At 40.5% G+C, this 19,485-nt stretch overlaps 1 protein-coding gene across 1 annotated transcript in view; it reads left to right on the top strand.

Moving 5' to 3' along the window:
• LOC137646049 (mediator of RNA polymerase II transcription subunit 23-like) overlaps positions 1–19,485 on the top strand; it is a 714,542-nt gene that overhangs the window by 135,519 nt on the left and 559,538 nt on the right. The gene's annotated exons all lie outside the window — the stretch shown is intronic.

The following is a 19,485-nucleotide window of genomic DNA, read 5'->3' as shown; positions in this document are numbered from 1 at the left end:
TTTATATAGAATTTGTTCCCAGTAATTTACTAATAAAACAATTTTAATCTTAAAGAAATAATTTTCATATAACTTTTTTCTTCAATAACAAAAAACTTTGCACCTTTTATTTAATGAAAAAGGCCCTTTAAAGATATCTTAACAGGAGAACCTTAAATATCTTCAGCTTTTGTTATAAAAAATTTAGATTTTATGATAAAACACAGCAGTCAGAATTGTACATCAGAAAAAAGGCTAAAGTTGACATAGTTATTAACTTTACTCTAACAAGGACATTTTCATTTTGGTTTGTCTCTTGTGTTTAATGTCCATAAGGGAAAGTTTTTATAGAGAAGAACTGAATATATTTCATATGCTATGGTAGCTTTAAGGTGACAATCAGAGGGTTATGAGATGAAAAACGGTAATTTTTTTAATGTATAATTATGATGAAATACTCTTCTAAAACACATTCTCGGTATCCATTGTCATGGTTACGCAACATTGCCAGGCACACAGACATTTGAATGCCTAATAATCGTTGATTTAGATGGCCAGTCTCTGCTGACTGTCCGTGTACTTTTACTTCTCAATACTTTATATATCTATATCTCAGAGAAAAATGTAGATATTTTCATTCTGTTTGCTTCTGGTGGAAGTACAAACTTTTTCCTTTCTGGTTTCATTGTCAACTGTAACGGTGCTGCCAGGCCTGCCGAACGAGTACGTATGCCCCAGTAGCTACTAGCCAACTCCCCGGTAGTAACCTCGAAACATGTTTTCCCCTCCGTGTTTTCATATATATTTGAATTTTTGGGCTCAGGCCATGTCGTCCTGATGGAAGGTTCCTATAGGTAGCTTTCTTAGGGATATTTGGCTACAGTGATACTCCCAGAGAATTGACCTTTAGGTCTCCAGAATTCTAACTCCTGGCGCAAATATCCTAAAAATTTCTCTTAAGGATATCGTAGTATATCTTGATACGACACATAGCAATCTTCACCCCGAATAGCGTTTTTGTTTCGAGGGGGAAGAGTGGCGAAAGCAGAAGGGGAGCCGTTATCAAGGTTACCCTTCCTCCCGTACTATTACGAGTATCCAAGATGGCGCTTATTCCTATTTTTGTAACGAATTCGCACGGTGGTTTTCCCTGTTGCGCTAAAGTTTGTGATCCATTGGTTGAGGATTTACCATGCAATCGCCAGCTTCTTCTGCCTCTGGAAAGTTTAGTATTTATTCTTTACAGTGTATAATTTTTAGCTCCTGCTTCACAGAGAAATTAGAGTAATTTTAAGTGTTAGGAGTTTGGCCGATCACCAGAGGCGCCATGGGCGCTGTCGTTCATGACCTATGTGTTATTTAGTTAGCAGAACGACACTCCCGGTTGTAATAGCATGAATAATTATGAAAGCTATTTAAACACAATTATACTAGTAAAGTTATATATTATGTCGATCGTATACATTAGAGTTTCGGCGATTTAGGTAATCGAATCTCGCCCGTGCTACGCTACCTAGCCTACGCGCTTCAGTTTACTTTCCTACATGTTATAGAATGATGTTCCTAGGTTGTAATAGCATTAATAAATTATGAAAGCTATTTAGGCACAATTATACAAGTAAAGATTTATATAATTATGCATATATTTCCTGTTCCTTATGTCGATCGTATACATTAGTTTCGGCAATTCAGGTAACCGAAATCTCGCCTCGCGCTGGGCTACCTGGCCTATGTGCTTCAGTATACTTTCATACATGTTCCCAGTTTACCCTCGTGTATCGTTTTATCAATTCATTAGGAGATAGATATCTCTTAGAATTATTATATACTTGATACTCGTCTCCTGTGGAGATTTAAGGGTAATCCCTCCATCCCTATGAGTGCCGCCATATGCGACAACCCTATCTTGGTCTTGCCATAGAGTAGACACTCCGGCTTGACTAGGCTAGTGCTTTCTGTCTCTTACCCTTGCCGGCGGATAGCCCGGCTTTGGTTTTCAACAGAACCTCAGAGTATTCAGTCTTTTTGCCGGTGGCCGAGCAGCAGGGTGAGTAGTCACTTCCCTGCCGGCTTACAGCTGCCGGCATAGGAGGCTATGCCTCCCTAGGCCGCACTTGAAGTGGTTGTATGATGCCGCCACCTTCTCCCCTTCGGTCTAGAAGATTAGTCCTGTTTCGGCAGACCCTAGGCTGAAGAATAGATATTCTTCTGCCGCCTAGGATGGCGCCGATACTGAAACGAAGTTTCTCCCCTGTTTGGAAGTGGCGGCAATCCTGCCGCCGCCTCATAAAAATGTTCCGCAGACCCTAGGCTGAAGAGTAGATATTCTTCTGCCGCCATTGGTTGGCGCAGATACTGAAACAGAGTTTCTCCCTTGTGTGGTAGTGGCGGCAACCTTGCTGCCTTCTTCCACACTTAACCCTGGATAGGTATGCTACTCGGACACCCCTTTAAGGGTATACTCGGTCGTGAACGACCCCGACTCCGAAAAAAATTCAGGAAAAATTTAGTAATGCATCAATCTGTATTGTTTGACTTGCTAAAAATACTTCAAAGAATGCTAAAAATTACTGAAAATATAAATGATACCCATCTACAAAATAACTTTATTGGAAATATATTAAAAATTTAAGTACAGTATACAAAAAAAAAGACGACGTAAATATTCACAAAAAATAGAAATATGCATATACACATAAATCCCTTTAGGGACACCTTCTTAGATGGCAAAGCAACAGCGTGTAATTGCTGGAAATGAGTTGGACCCATAGAAGTCAAGATCTGAAATGAGAAAAAAAATGGTAAATGCTTTTGGCCAAAAAAATTTGTCCAAATTTTATGAATTTTTTTGGGTACCCAAATGAAATAGGAAGAGGCTAATTTTTTTATAGAATAAACTCATATTATCCTAGAACAGAAATACATAATAAAATGTGCACTAAGATGTAATTTACTGTTATAACAGGGGCAGAATCTAAAGGTAATTTTTTGACGGCCTAGTTCACAATGTAAATTTCTTATGAAAATCATTGTATCTCCTATAAAATATGATATTTATGCATTAAATTATACCAAAATATCACGAATTCTATACAGAACAAGAATATATAGAGATATGCCAACTTACCTTTCGGGTATGTCAACAAAATGGCCGCAGACCGCAACAACTCTTACAGCCCAATCTACCACTTGGAATGAAGAATGGGGTTGCAAGCTCCATATTATCATCAACATCTCTTTTTAACTCCATTAGAAGTGTGTTGATGACATCCATGCTGAGGGAATACTGTCTGCTGGCCATTATTGAAGATAAATTCAAAATAAATAGAAAAAAAATTAAATTTGCAAAAAACCCCCAAAAAATCAGAAATTAGCATTTGAGGGAAAATGGACCTCATGGCATTATATGGCATCTAAGCCAAAACCAATGTCATGCAAGTGGTAGACACACCATCCACCCACACTTTTCAACTATAAAGAACCAAACAAGTATCAACACTGTTCGACAATTTATAATTATGTAATAACTTTGCTGTTTGATCACTTACCCCTATAAAGGTATTCAGGGTCGAGGTCGACCCCTGGGGGGGTTAAAAAAACGGGGAAGGAGGGAAGTTAGACGAAAATCAGTCCTAAAGCAGACAATGGCATGTAGACTAGTCACCCCTTGCAGGTCGATCACTTCCATATTCGAGACAGCTGATAATTTATTGGGAAAAAACAGGTTTTGAAAATGCTGTAGGGGTCGCAAACGACCCATCATACCTTTCCAGGGTTAATACAGGACCCTTTCCCCGGGCCTCTCTGTCTTTTAGCGATGGCCTGGCCGTCGTCCTACAATCTCACCGCTTGCCGGGTAGGTTGTGGTTCCGGCCGGGCTCCTACATAAGCAGCTGTATAGTCACTCAGTCTTTCCCTTATGGACGCAAGGCTCCAGGAGAGGTTGTGCCGGCTGTGACGGCTGCCAGTGGGAGACCCCTTTACTGTCGATGTTCTTCAGTCCTCTCTTGGATTGCCATCTACATCCCCGAAGCCGGCAGTGACCGGCAACGGTTTTTGTGGTTGGGTGAAAGCTTGAATGATACATTCTCCCCTTCCATTTGAACCCTCATTCCGGAGTAAGGCAGTAAGATTAAGTACTTACACCCTTATTTGTTGTTAATAAACATTTAATAAGGTAGCCCTTCACTCCATGCTTTTTCTCTCTCTGTCAGCTAGTGCCGCCAGGTACTAACCCAGCCGGCGACATGCTTGCTGGACTGATGCCGCCAGGTACTAACCCAGGCCGGTGCTGCAAGGTACTAACCAGCAGGCGATAGGCCAGCTGGATTGTGCCGCCAGGTGCTAGCCTAGCCGGCAACATGCCGGTTGAACTGCAGTATATGATTATACAGTAGCCAGTATATTTGCAGCATAGATTATACTGCAGACAGAAAACTATAGTATATATTATACAGTAGTTATTTCCAACATACCCTGTGTATCCTTGCATAGTCTATTCTTGAGACCAATCCTATATTGAAAGAAAAGATTTCTTTCAATACACTGATAGCTAATCAGTTAACAATTTACCCCATGATATTAAAGACCTTAAGAAGGGTCAGTGTTAAGATACACTTATTCTACCCCTAGGTGTTACAACCCTTCTCTTGGGTTTCCTGAATAGGAAGACTCTATGGCTTTAATTTTGGGGGAGGTCACAGCAGTTGGCTGGACAGTTCCTTTCTAGCTTGACTATCCTAAGCTATAAGGGTTAAAATATTAATAGTAATATTTTACATATTTGTTTATCAGGTGAGATAAACAACCGCATACTCATTTAATTTTCTTCTTTTTACAGGAGGATCTAGTAAAGTGCGAAGTCATCTTCTGCAACATCAGGAGTAAGGACTTTTGTGGCCACAAAGGGTGCAGGTCTCATGCCCCCTGCACCACCACTAAAGAAGCCCTACGGTACTGGGACCCCCAAGGCTGCAACATATGCCGGACCTTGGTTACCAAAGGTTTTGACGACCCCAAGTCAGTGGAGTCAAGGGATGCAGCACGAGAAAAGCTGCGTAGATGGGTACGTGGGTTCCTAAAGAATTCGACGGGACCGTACCTGCCTAACGAAAGGATGCGCAACTTGCTGTTCCCTAAAGCAGGTATTGGAGCTGTCATACCCCAGGCATGACCTGAAATATCATGCGTCCAGATTGCCGTCGAGACGGAAGTCAGTGGCGCACTACAAGGTATGGACATCCACCGGGAGGAAAGGATGTCTGAAGTGTCCTCGGACACTGAGAAGGATCTTCTCAAGGAATATCACGAGGAGGGGTGTACACGGACTCCCGAGGAAGATGATTAAGTTGAGTCGGAGTCCCTTCCGTTGGTGCCGGCACTGGAGCTGTTACCCTCAACATCTTCTGCCCCTCCATCAGACGACGTGAGACAGGCACTGGCCAATTTTACGGCTCTAATGGAGAGCATTCGCAAGCAAGGCGAAGCAAGGGAAGCGAAACTTGAAAGAGAGCTCCGTGAAGCTCGACTCTCCGCCTCCCGTGTGTCTCACAAAAGACTCAGAGTCTAAGACCTCCCACCCTGCTCCGAAACTAATCCCTGGAGATATGCGGAGTATGTGCCTATCACCAACGGCAAACTCTGTATTTCAGAGAAAATGGGAGCCATCCCTATTGATGCCATTCAGTTCTGGCCAAGCTTCAAAGCTTACCCAGACTGCTTCATTCGTCTGAAGCTGGAACCAGTGTCGAAGGAAGAGACGGAACCCAAGGACGTTATAGTATTTGACAATGACAAGGCACAGGCTCTTTTGTCAAGCAGCCTAAAGAACATGGGCTACAGTACACAAATTCTAATGTGTCTGCCTTCAGCAAGAAACATCCTACCTTTCTTGCTCCAGCTTCAATAGCCTTCCCCTTTACATCGAAGGCTCTTAAAACGGATGTCAAGCTAGTAGAGGCAGGCAAACCTTGTCCTACACTGGATGAGTGTAGACCTTTGTCGTTAGCCCTGCCCATGGAGGAAAAGGATTGGAAAGAAGTCCACCTTACCTTCTCAGTTGGGAAGTTGGAGGCAGATATCGCTGGACGACAGTTCAACGAGAATCTTCCAGAGCTGTCGGACTTTCTCTTGCGTAGGGAGCAAGAAACGAAAGAAAGACTAGCGACATCTCTATCCCTACAGAACTGTATGCAGATGTGTGCAGGCTTAAAGAGCACCCAGATATGAACATGGTCATGGCCAAGATGCACATGGCCACCTTGGTAAAGGACCTGTACAGCTTTTTCAAAGCCAGGAGGGCATGCAGAGGGTTCGTGTTTGGTACAGCAACTGTAAAACACGAACCTAGGAAGCTGATAGCTTCTAATATCTGGGGTAAAGACCTCTTCCCAAATGAAGTGTTCAAGGAGGTAGTTGACAAAGCCGCCACGGAGAATAGGAACCTTCTCCAGAAGTGGGGCATGTCATCCAAAAGGAAGTATTCCCCGGATGAGAGTCCCAGCCTAAGAAGAAGACTAAGAGACCTAGACTACTCTCTCGGCTTGCCAAGCAGCAACATCCCACAGTCACCATGACCGCAGTGCCCCAAGTGGTTGCTCAACCGCATGCCACTTACCAGATGGTACCTCAACAGCTGGTTGCCCAGTCACCAGCATTCACCCCTGCGTTTGAGAGGCAGACCACTACCTTTCGTCCCTAAGGTAGAGGCTCCAGACGGGGCTCCTCAAAACACCCCTCACGAGGTAAGGGAGGTAGGGGAGGACGCAGTCAGGGAGGTAAATCCTCCGGAAAACAGAAGCAATGAGATGCTTTAGGTAGGAGGGAGGCTCCAACAATTTCAGAATCGTTGGACCTTCGATCCTTGGGCCCACAGCCTAATTAAGAACGGACCTGGATGGAGCTGGAGCAAGGCTCCACCATCATTTCCTCAATTCTTCCAACACTCCAGCCCCTTACTGGAAGAATATACCCTAGAACTATTGAGCAAACGGGTAATAAGGAGGGCAAAGTCCATCAAATTCCCAAGAAGGACTCAGACAAACTCAGAGTCATTCTGGATGTATCGCGAAGAGGTCGATCTGCAGTTCTGGGACTTGATGTGAGATGAAGGAGAAGGAGTCTGCATCTAGGTACCATTCTGACTATATCGGCTTGAGCGTGGATAGAGCGTCCGTAGTCACATTGCGGAACCCTTGAAGGTGAACTGCTGATAAATGCCATCTGTTCTTTTCCGCCAGACGGAATATGGCCAATATCACTTGGTTGATCTGGTGCGATGTCGATCCTTGACGGTTCAGACATCTCATTATCACCTCGCTCCAGATCCATCCAAGTCCGTTCTTGATTAGGCTGTGGGCCCAAGGATCGAAGGTCCAACGATCCTGAAATTGTTGGAGCCTCCCTCCTACCTGAAGCAACTCATTGCTTCTGCTTTCCGGAGGATTTACCTCCTTGACCGCGTCCTCCCTTACCGCCTTTACCTCTAGGGGGGTATCTAGAGGAACCCCGTTTAGACCCTCTACCTTTGGGACGAAAGGTAATGGTCTGCCTCTCGAACGCAGGGTTGAAAGCTGGTGACTAGGCAACCAGCTGCTGAGGCACCATCTGGTAGGTTGTTAGGGGTTGAGCCACCATCTGGGGCATCGCGGTCATGGGCACTGTGGGATGATGATGTTGTCTGGCAGGGCGAGAGGGTAACCTAGGTCTTTTTGTTTTTTTCTTAGGCTGGGGATCCTCATCCGGAGAAGACTTCCTCTTTGCTGACATGCCCCATTTCTGGAGAAGGTTTCTATTCTCCGTGGCGGCCTTGTCCACAACTTCCTTGACTGCTTCACTCGGGAAGAGGCCCTTACCCCAGATATTGGAAGCTATCAGCTTCCTGGGTTCATGCTTTACTGCTGCAGAAGCAAACACGAACTCCCTACATGCTCTTCTGGCTTTGATAAAGCCATACAGGTCCTTGACCAAGGTAGCCAAATGCATCTTGGCCATGACCATGTTCATATCCGGGGTTTTGTTAATGCCTGCCGTCATCTCTAGACAGTTCTGCAGAGATAGAGATGCAACCAGTCTTTCTTTTGTCTCTTGCTCCCTGCGCAAGAGAAAGTCAGGCAGCTTAGGGAGATTTTCGCTAAACTGATGTCCAGCGATATCTGCCTCCAACTTTCCAACTGAGATGGTAAGGTTGACTTTCTTCCAGTCCTTATCTTCCATAGGCAGGGCTAGTGATAGTGGTCTACACTCATGGAGTGTAGTGCAAGGTTTGCCTGCCTCTATTGCCTTAACTACCGCTTTGAAAGCCTTTGACGTGAATGGAAAGGCTATCGAAGCTGAAGCAAGAAAGGTGGGATACTTCTTGCTAAGGGCTGACACTTTGGAGTTAGTGTAGCCCATCTGCTTCAGGCTACTTGACATAAGAGCCTTAGCCTTATCATGGTAAAAAACTATGACCTCCTTAGGTTCTGTCTCTTCCTTCGATGCTGGTTCCGGCTTCAGACGGACGAAGCAGTCTGGGTAGGATTTAAAACTGGGCCAAAACTCAACATCTTTAATAGGAACGGTCCCCAACTTCTCTGAGATAAAGATCTTGCCATTAGTAATAGACATGTACTCTGCATACCTCCAGGGATTAATCTCAGAGCAAGTTGGGAGATCTTGAACCCTGTCTCCTTAAAGCTTGTCGCACATTGAGCCCGAACGGAACCGCCCGATCAGAACCGAAACGTCCGATAGTAATCGAAAGCATGCATTCTTACCTGACTGCGCACATTGGGCCAGAACAGAACGGAACTGACGCGCCAGAACATAACGGAACCGACACAGTATTCTTTGAAAGATATTTTTTCTGAAGCGTCGGTGGCATCTAACAGGCTACGCATGCGCAGAACACTTTGGAGTTAGTGTAGCCCATCTGCTTCAGGCTACTTGACATAAGAGCCTTAGCCTTATCATGGTAAAAAACTATGACCTCCTTAGGTTCTGTCTCTTCCTTCGATGCTGGTTCCGGCTTCAGACGGACGAAGCAGTCTGGGTAGGATTTAAAACTGGGCCAAAACTCAACATCTTTAATAGGAACGGTCCCCAACTTCTCTGAGATAAAGATCTTGCCATTAGTAATAGACATGTACTCTGCATACCTCCAGGGATTAATCTCAGAGCAAGTTGGGAGATCTTGAACCCTGTCTCCTTAAAGCTTGTCGCACATTGAGCCCGAACGGAACCGCCCGATCAGAACCGAAACGTCCGATAGTAATCGAAAGCATGCATTCTTACCTGACTGCGCACATTGGGCCAGAACAGAACGGAACTGACGCGCCAGAACATAACGGAACCGACACAGTATTCTTTGAAAGATATTTTTTCTGAAGCGTCGGTGGCATCTAACAGGCTACGCATGCGCAGAACGACTGCAGCGGTTGTTTTGGAGAGGGTTGCTGAGGAATTCGGAGGTTAGTGTAATAGCAACCAATATTTTTCTAATATCAGAAATTTGACGAATGTATTTTAATAACAATGATGTAAACATATGATTTAATACAAAGATTTTAGGAGTGATTATTATTTACTGTTATTGTTTATTATTATTATTATTTTTTTTTTCTTTTGGCTGACGTTAGAAATTTGACGAATGTACTTTAATAACAATGATGTGAACTTATGATTTAATACAAAGAATTTGCGAGTGATTATTAATTATTATTATTATTATTATTATTATTATTATTATTTCTTTTTTGAAAACAAATAAACATCTGGCCTATGAATTTGATAAAAGATTGATATACAGAATAATCTAATCATTGTAATATCAATCAAATAAAAACTCAGTTATGATTAAGGAAAACTTCCTTCCTTTATATAAGATTCTGCGTTGGTTCCGTTCTGTGGCTTCTGGCTCAGTGTGCGCGCTGGACGTCGTTTCTGTTCTGTTCTGAGACTTCGGTGGCTTAGGTGGGCGGTTCCGTTCCGGCTCAGTGTGCAACAAGCTTTAGGCGACACAAGGAGGTCTACTAGTCACCATCAGAACAGGTGGTAAGGCATTCCAATGGGTAAACATAAGTAGACACAAGGAACAGGATCCAAATACCTGTGCACCTTGCTACACATACAGGCTAATTGGAAAGTGAAAACAGTCACCCTAGGGCAACTGAGAACACTATCCAACTCCCACAAGGACCTTCAAGACCGCAGCTTCCTGCTGTTACGAATCAAGAGCAGGGGAGGGTAAAAAGCCTAACTCAACTGGTAAAGTTTGGTAAAAGAAGGGTATGGTGCATAGTGAACATTTACCAGGCATGGCTGTTGGCTAGGGTACGCTAGCCTAAGACAATGCTGATGAAAAACACACAAGAACACTAAGGAAGGATGGGGAAATAACATAAACATATTACATATTATACCACACTTCAGAATAAAATGAAATATATTCCTAAAGAAAAGTGACTAAATAACTAAGCGTTCCTGAGCGATTGAGACATGATGTAATGGCGCCGAAAGCATGCTGGTCTCGGAATAATAAAAGCATGCAATACCGATAAAGATACAGGGTGGAGACACGAAATTCTCCAACACACAAAAATGGGGGTACTCAACTTACTCGATGAGGAAGAAGCTGAAGCATCCATGATCGAAAATCACTCAAAAAAGTAGAAAAATAGCAGAAACTCTCCAAGCAAAATGACAGAGATGGCGCTGCCAAGGGGAATGTTTCAAGAGGAAGCGTATTAGCTATTATTATTATCATTATTAAATGCTAAGCTACAACCCTAGTTGGAAAAGCAGGATGCTATAAGCCCAGGGGCCCCAAAAGGGAAAATAGTCCAGTGTGGAAAGGAAATGAAGAAAAATAAATTATTTCAAGTAGAGTAACAACATTAAGATAAATGTTTCCTATAAAAACTATAAAAAATTTAACAAAACAAGAGGAAGAGACACTAGTTAGAAGTGTGCCTGAGTGTACCCTCAAACAAGAGAACTCTAACCCAAGACAGTGGAAGACCATAGTACAGAGGTTATGGCACTATCCAAGACTAAACAACAGGGGTTTGATTTTGGAGTATCCTTCTCCTAGAAGAGCTGCTTACCATAGCTGAAGAGTCTCTTCTACCCTTACTAAGAGGAAAGTAGCCACTGAACAATTACAGTGCAGTAGTCAACCCCTTGGGTGAAGAAGAATTGTTTGGCAATCTCAGTGTTGTCAGGTGTATGAGGACAGAGAAGAATCTGTAAAGAATAGGCCAGACTATTTGGTATCTGTGTAGGCAAAGGGAAAGAACCATAACCAGAGAGAAGGGTCCTATGTAGTACTGTCTGGCCAGTCAAGGACCCCATAACTCTCTAGCGGTAGTATCTCAATGGGCGGTTGGTGCCCAGGCCAACCTACTACCCGTAGTTGTAGCACATTAAGATCGGGCATTGTAACGGCTCTCCTGCCCACGGATCTACCCTCTCCTTTCCTTCGAGACAATATTAAATCTATTCGGGAAAGGATAACCATGGCTTGTTACTTATCAATGCACGATATCTCTCGGGATATTCGCTCCGGAGGTCAGAACTCTGATTATACCTCTAAGGTAAATTTCTCTGGTATAACACTTGCAGAAATATCCCAAGTAGAAGCTGCCAATATATATATATATATATATATATATATATATATATATATATATATATATATATATATATATATATATATATATATATATACAGTAGGGTCCCGAATTACACGTGTTCTAATTACGCGATTCCTCAATTACGCGATCGATAGTTTTAAAAAATTAAATTTCCTGTATCTACGAGGCTGTTCAAAGTTCGCGAGTCAAGCACTACAAAATGTATCAAATCTATTGTCTTTTTAAGTATATTGGTAGCCCTAAATACGGTGATTTATAATAAATGTTACAAAACAATATCAACATTACATTTCATTAACATAATTTCATAATGAATAGCCTATTTAAGGATAAAAATTCCACATCAACAATGAAATCAACTGTTAACTGTGCGAGTCCAGCTGACAAAATGTAAACAGAAATGTGGTTACGTTCTCGGCAATCTTTATCTTTCTCCAACCTTACGATAATTGTAATGGTAGTGTTAATGATGGTATATTAAAGCATTATTTTTGTTTAGTACAGTATATTTAAAAGCCTTATTTTTCCCTCTGGGCGTTCAAGGTTTTCACGAGTAGACTGGGTTCGTTTATCGGCAGTGAATAGCCTAAACTTCGGTAACGAGTCGTCAATATTTTGTCATATTTTAAACAGTATACATTTGATTTGCAAACATTAATCAAATGTATACTGTTTAAAATATGACAAAATATTGACGACTCGTTACCGAAGTTTAGGCTATTCACTGCCGATAAACGATAACAAACCCTTTAATGCAAACTAACTGTATCCTTTGATATTCCTCTATATTTATCACGAATTCCTTCTATACCTCCTCAGACACTCTTATTTCAAATATCTAAATTATTCTTATCACAATTAACACCATCTAGTCATTTTCATTCCATTATATCTATTATTCCTCTGGATCTTATTCCCTTTCCTTATTCTGTTTATTCGATGGGATTCGTTTTTCCCTTTACCGTCTTTCAGAATCTATTTTTAGCCACTGGCAACCAAATCCCCCCTTCCCCCGTCTCCTACCGTCTCCCCTGCGAGTCCACCCAGCCTATCTCATCACTCCCCCCCCCCTTCATCCTCCCCTGTTCTAGGTCTGTAACCTTCTGCGTCATAATCTCTCTCTCTCTATCTCTCTCTCTCGTTATACAATACGTACAAATAGATGAAGAAACCAAAATCGGTTTTCTTGAAGTGTCAATTAAATACAAAACAAAAAAATTATACCGTGTATACATCCATTTCAATCATAGCTTAAAATACGGTAACCGATTTCGTCCGCAAACCACTATTTTTTAGGAAACACCATTCTATTCCAGAAAATTTTTACTCTAAATGTCAATTGCGCTATAATAAAACATGTACTTATGTTGTTAAATTTCGGGTGTGTTTTAAAAATCGAGTATTGCTAACTTATTTTTGTTTTACTTTTGGCTGTGATCACATCAGCTGATGTCTAGCTTCCGCGCGAATACAATAACAAAGAATTGTTTACACCATTTCTTAACTTATTCAAACCATCTATACAGTTAATATTACATAAACACCAATGTGTTATAACCTATCATATTTATTGTTTAGTACTTTAAAACCATCCCTCTCTCTCTCTCTCTCTCTCTCTCTCTCTCTCTCTCTCTCTCTCTCTCTCTCTCTCTCTCTCTCTCTCTCTCTCTCTCATCGAACGTTATAGCGGTAACCTAATTGTTCGGTGGCTTTAAAAATAGGCCTAGTACTTTCTTCTTTTACCTTTTTTTGCATATGGATCCATAATTGAGGTGGGCACAAGTTGACTTATAACTGAAGTTAGGAAAAGTATTTTGGATATGGAAAGGACAATTATCTTTCGTAACAGTTTAGAATTATCGTAAATTATCACTCTGTCATTAGCGGCAGTTTGCTATTGTGGATTAAACGCATAAGGAAAAAAAAAATTCCAGCTTTGCTACGAATTTAGGAATTTATATGGATACGGTAAGTAAAATATTTGTAATAACATAATGTTTACTAAATGTTTGTAATATCATTAGTTATGACTTAGATCATGTGTGTTTAATGCATTCGTTTGTTTATTATGATCGATGATGGAGCGTAAACAAATGGAAGGTTTCCGTTTCAGGCGGCATCATAAAGAAAAACATTTCATAAATGGCATTCATTTCATTTATTTGAAAGTTCTAATAAAAAATAATTAGAACATTGGTAATAACAAATTCAACATATAATCTATACTTGGTAAAATTGCTGTCAATTCAAAAACACAGATGTATAAATGCGTCTGTTTCTTCGTTGTGATCAGAGATAAACGTAAACAAAACATTGGTTGTCGTTTTCTATTGTGCTTTTTAGCGTGTTTAGGAAACGCATGATATAAAATCGCCTTTATTTTGATAATTCTGGATTTTCAATCATACAACAAGCTAGTCTATAGAGTGATGGTTTTGCTATTCACCAGTTGTATTATACAATAGATATGACAAACATTAAAATTTGTCTGTATTTTGGGTTGTGTTATAACGGGAAATATATGGTGTTTACACCTATCCTGGTTGTAATTTGAACCATTTTTCAAGTTATTAGAACTTTAAAGTATATTAAATGTTTTATTTATTTACAAGAACAATTTGATATTATAAAGAAATACAGTATAGTACAAAGAAAGTATTGGAAATGGGTAGTAAACACATTTGAATAGGCAAATTGCTGGTTGCCATGGCCGCAATGGAATTATTTCTGTTAGTTGTGTGTTTCGAAATTCGCGATTTTCCATTTCCACGAGGTCATTAATCGACCAAATTCTCGCATAATTCGGGACCCTACTGTATATATATATATATATATATATATATATATATATATATATATATATATATATATATATATATATATATATATATATATATATATACACACACACACAGTATATATATACATGTATATACCACGGTGCCTAAAACGAAAACCTTCCGTTTGGTTACAGCACGCTCCATCGTTGATCATAATGAACAAACGAACGCATTAAAACAAATAATCAAGGTGATAACTAATTATATTAAGAGCTTTTAGTAAAGAGCTTATAGGAGGAGGAGGAGGAGGAGGAGGAGGAAGGTAGGAGGAGGAGGAGGAGGAAGGAGGGAGGAGGAGGAGGAAGATAAGAGGAAGGAGGAAGGAGGGAGGAGGAGGAGGAAGATAAGAGGAAGGAGGAAGATAGGAGGAGGAGGAGGAGGAAGAAGAAAAAGAGAGGAGGAGGAGGAGGAGGAGGAAGGAGGAGGGAGGAGGAGGAAGATAGGAGGAGGAGGAGAAAGGAAGAAGATAGGAGAAGGAGGAGGAAGATAGGAGAAGGAGGAGGAAGATAGGAGGAGGAGGAGGAAGATAGGAGGAGGAGGAGGAGGAGCTAACAAAAAAAGTTTTTATAGCTAAAGTCATCAGCTAGTATGATGGGGATCCCCGAATGGTCATTCTCAAGTTACGCCGTCGGTGCGTTGTGTAGCCCCGCAGCTTGAACTACCCCATAAATCAGGGTTTAAATTGCATTTTGGTATACATCAATCAAACATGTGATAAAAGTTTTGTTTTGGCACTGTGATTACAGATGTGCCATTCTTAAATGGGGGAATTGATGCAAAACGCACTTAAGAAGGGCTCAAAGGGGGCACTACAGTCACATTTAAATCACAATTTGAGTATATCAATGAAAGTTTGTGGAAATATATCTTGGAGCTTCCTGATCAGGGATCAGTAATGTTTAAGTGTCGAATTTTGTGCCAAACCCATTTAAGAACAAGTCAAAGAGAATGCTATTTTTTGCACATTAACAACATGTTTATATACATTAATGAAACTTTGTAGAAATATCCTTTAGTCCTTCCTCATAAAGGATCAGCAGTTCTTAAGAGTCGAAGTTGGTGCAAAACCCATTTAAAACAGCCTAGAGAGAGTGCAATATCAGCACATGGCTGATTAAGGTACATTTTCTAGCGCCATGACCTCTCTATGTAACATGAATTAAACTGTGGGAATCTTTGTTTTATATGATATAGAAGAACAAAAGGAACTTCAAGTTTATATATTTAAGTATTTATTTATGCATGATAAGGTACACTGGCGAAGAGTGAATACAATAAAAGATGCAATGGTGAAGAGTGAAAACAAGAAAAGGTGTACTGGTGAAGAGTGAATATAAGAAAATGTGTACTGGTGAAAAGTGAAAACAAGAAAGGGTGCACTGGTGAATAATGAATACAAGAAAAGGTGGACGGGTAAAGAGTGAATACAAGAAAAGTTGCACTGGTCAAGAGTGAATATAAGAAAGTTGCACTGGTGAAGATTGAATACAAGAAAAGTGCACTGGTCAAGAGCGAATACAAGAAAAGGTGCACTGGTGAAGAGTGAATACAAGGAGAGGCACACTGGTAAAGAGTGATTACAAGAAAATGTTCACTGGTGAAGCGTGAATAAAAAGAAAAAAAAAAATAAAGTGCACTGGTGAAGTGAAATACAATACGTGCCAATACGGTATACAATTCGATATTAAATTATGGTATTTACCTAGATATCATAATATATCTAACTTATTTTATTTTTTTTTTTAAATCTAATGTTTCACACCTTTTGCAAGGTAGTAGTAGTAGTAGTAGTAGTAGATATGGTAAAATATTGCTACCTAATAATATGCTGCTACAGGGTATGACCGGGCACTGATGTGTCTATTTGCAAGTGATTATGCTCTTTGAAACCAAAACTGCCTTTTGATAGACACACTCATATTAATTAGTGTACACATACATGCATCACATTTCCTATAAGTCTATTGCTAAAGTTTATCAGATGAAACATTCAAACTGCTGATGAAAATTCTCTCTCTCTCTCTCTCTCTCTCTCTCTCTCTCTCTCTCTCTCTCTCTCTCTCTCTCTCTCTCTCTCTCTCTCTCTCTCTCTCTCTCTCTCTCTCTCTCAGAAAAAAATATTTAAATATGCTTATAATCATGGGTTCAACTTGTATTTACTGGTATAGTTAATTATTATCTCAGCCTGCCTTTCTGTAACAAGATTTTAGTTATCCTCTTCACAACACCCATCTTCATCTGAAGATGCAATGTCCAAGTCGTCCTCAACATCATCCAATGCTTCTAAATCCTCTGTTTCTGAGGTAAGGCATTCATGGAGTTGCTCCCCTTTGAATCAAACCGGTTTGTAATGGCCATCAACCATCTGCCAGCCTTTTTTTTTCAGAGGGATGCTGCTCTATATGAGTTTGATGTGCTCTTTGTTGTTAGCAACAATGGAGGCACGCTTAATGTGAGGACTGAGCTCGTCTTCGCAAGGTAGTAATCCACTTGCATCTATGCCCTTCATATTCGCTAGAAGGTGTTTTCCATTCCCATATGGTCCTTGTCTTCATAAACTTCTTATACCTCCATTCATTCAGACTAGTGTTTGCTGTATCCTCAGCATTGTTGATGTGAACCTCGGAAGAGCTTCTTCCGTTGTGCTAGAAACTGTAGCGCTCATTGCCATTACTCTAAAAGTCTTCTGATAGTCAGGTTTCTTTTCTAGAGTTTGTAAAGGTTTGACCTTCCCTTTTCTGACAAACGCTGATGTATACTCTGATCCCGTGAAGACATGGAAAGCTGGTAATGCTGCACAAAGATCTGGTATTAGTTCCATCCATATTGCAGTCAGGCTGACTTAATGACGATTGCTCTTTGAAACTGTTTTAATATCCATCCACAATGTTGACAAAGCTATTCCAGCAGTACAGTGATATCACTGCAATATCTCTGATACCGTGACCCATGTCAATTCTCACGATCAACTGATAAGGAATAATCCATCTACTGCGTTTCACTGTATCACCCTCTGTCACCTGAAACTTAAAACATTCCCCTTGGACATCTAGGAAGACTTCACAGTCCCCAAAAATGTTAGCATATGAAGAGTTTTGCCATTCATTGGGAAGAAACCGAGGTAACTGCTTTTTGAAGGACTTGGACTTTAAGGCATCGTTTAGATTTCTTGGCACTCGTCTCTGCTCTGACCCTGTGATGATGAAGTATCTGTTGTCATATCCCCACCTTTCTCTATTAGTGTCCTTAATTGAAGTCTGTGAATAGTCATCAAAGTCTATGTGTACATGTTCGGCTGATGTTAAGCTCTTGGTAAGAATACTTCTGGCTAGTCTTCTGTATGTGGGGTACAAATTTGGTGACAATGTATGTAAGAGGAAATGTCCATCTATGATGTAAGCACTGACATGCTTTGTCTGCTGTTCAAGACCTTTCAGTTTACTATCAATATATTAAAGTGAGAACTCTTATTGGTATTTGCCATTACTTCTTCAGGGCTGGTCAAGGACAAAGGTATTGGGATCAATGGGTACGGGAGAATATGCTCCATGTCAAGTCTCTTCTTGGTGGACAATACAAGGAGTCATCCCATCAGATCATGTGATCCTTTAAGCACTGCAACTTTCGTGGTCTTTGTCCGACGATTGCTTGCACAGCCATCTACTAAGGTTTTCAACTTTTCCTTTTTTATTGAACTTAACTTATTTAAATCACTCACGCAAGCCTGGATGAATTCCCTGTGTCTGATTTTTCCTTTGGTTGGTACATAGAGGAGGCTTTCAGGGATTCAATCATTGGTACCTTTTCCTGTGGAAATATTGTACAATACCTCTGAAGCTTCCCGTGTTTCAAATAGATTGTTTGTATCTAAGATTTGTTTGATGATTTTCTGTAGATCCTCATTGTCACGTTGAATTCGTCTTTGCCTAAGTTCTGTAGTGACATCTTCTTTGCTAATCAATCCTGTCATCTCTTGCAGCTAACTAATGAACGATGCTCGGGTAGGCTTTATTACCTTTCATCTAAGGTAAGCAGAATAGTCATTAGTGAAAGAGGTGATTCCTGTCAGTCGAGATGTGGCGTCGGCATTGATAGTTTGTTCCAGTTGTAAATCTCCAGGATTTCTGCTGAAATCATCTTCTGTCCTTTCACTATGAATACACACTGATTAAGTATCTCTCTAAGGCCGGGATGAATCGCATCAATATTCAATAACACCAATTGGTATTTTATTAACCACCAGGAAAAGTTGATGTGGCCTGTGGTAAAGAATGTCAATAATCGGTGTCAGTGCGAAGACAAAGAGTTCTATGTTATTTGTCATTATAGCTCTTTCAAGTTGGTGAAACATTTTAATGTACTCCACATACATCATCTAGATCTTTACAGTGTATCCATGAGCTCCTGATACAGTTGACTTTGTGAGTTCAGAATACTCTTCCGAACATTTCTCAAAAAGATCTGAATTGATCACCAGCTCAATCCCATGTTCTCCTGTATTGGTATTTCCTTTCAAAGTAGATATCAGGGTAGGAAGCTCTTCTCTCTAATCTCGTGTCTCTAGAAAGGCCTTGAAATGCAAAATTTTGAAGGCAAGGCAAAGTAGAGTTTAGAGCCTATTGCATTGGTTGAAGTGTTTTCCTGTTAGGAACCAAATAAAAAAACCTGGTGTAAGGACCCTAGTCTGTTAGCATGTCTTGTCGTCCTGATTCGGTTACGAGTTTTCCTTAAGTTTTGAAATAACCCCATAAACTCACAAAAGATCTTAATATGATGGTAGGTTATCAAAATTTAAACAATTACAAAATATTACAAAATTTGTGATCTATTACTCAAAGGCTATATTATAAACATCAGTTCAGACCCTTCTTAACTGGCTATCTTCCATACAAAGCGAATGAATGAATGATTTGAAGTTCTCTGGCATACTGATATCGAAGGTCATTGTCGCCGATATTGTTTATTATAAATAAAGATTAAAAGAATATTCAATTAAAAAAAGAAAAGCAAATGTTATAAAACCTAAATAGAAT

This window comes from Palaemon carinicauda, chromosome 8, assembly GCF_036898095.1.
Source record: "Palaemon carinicauda isolate YSFRI2023 chromosome 8, ASM3689809v2, whole genome shotgun sequence".
NCBI classification, from domain to species: domain Eukaryota; kingdom Metazoa; phylum Arthropoda; class Malacostraca; order Decapoda; family Palaemonidae; genus Palaemon; species Palaemon carinicauda.
Note: the sequence above shows the minus strand (reverse complement) of the source record. Positions and strands in the feature narration are given on the sequence as shown.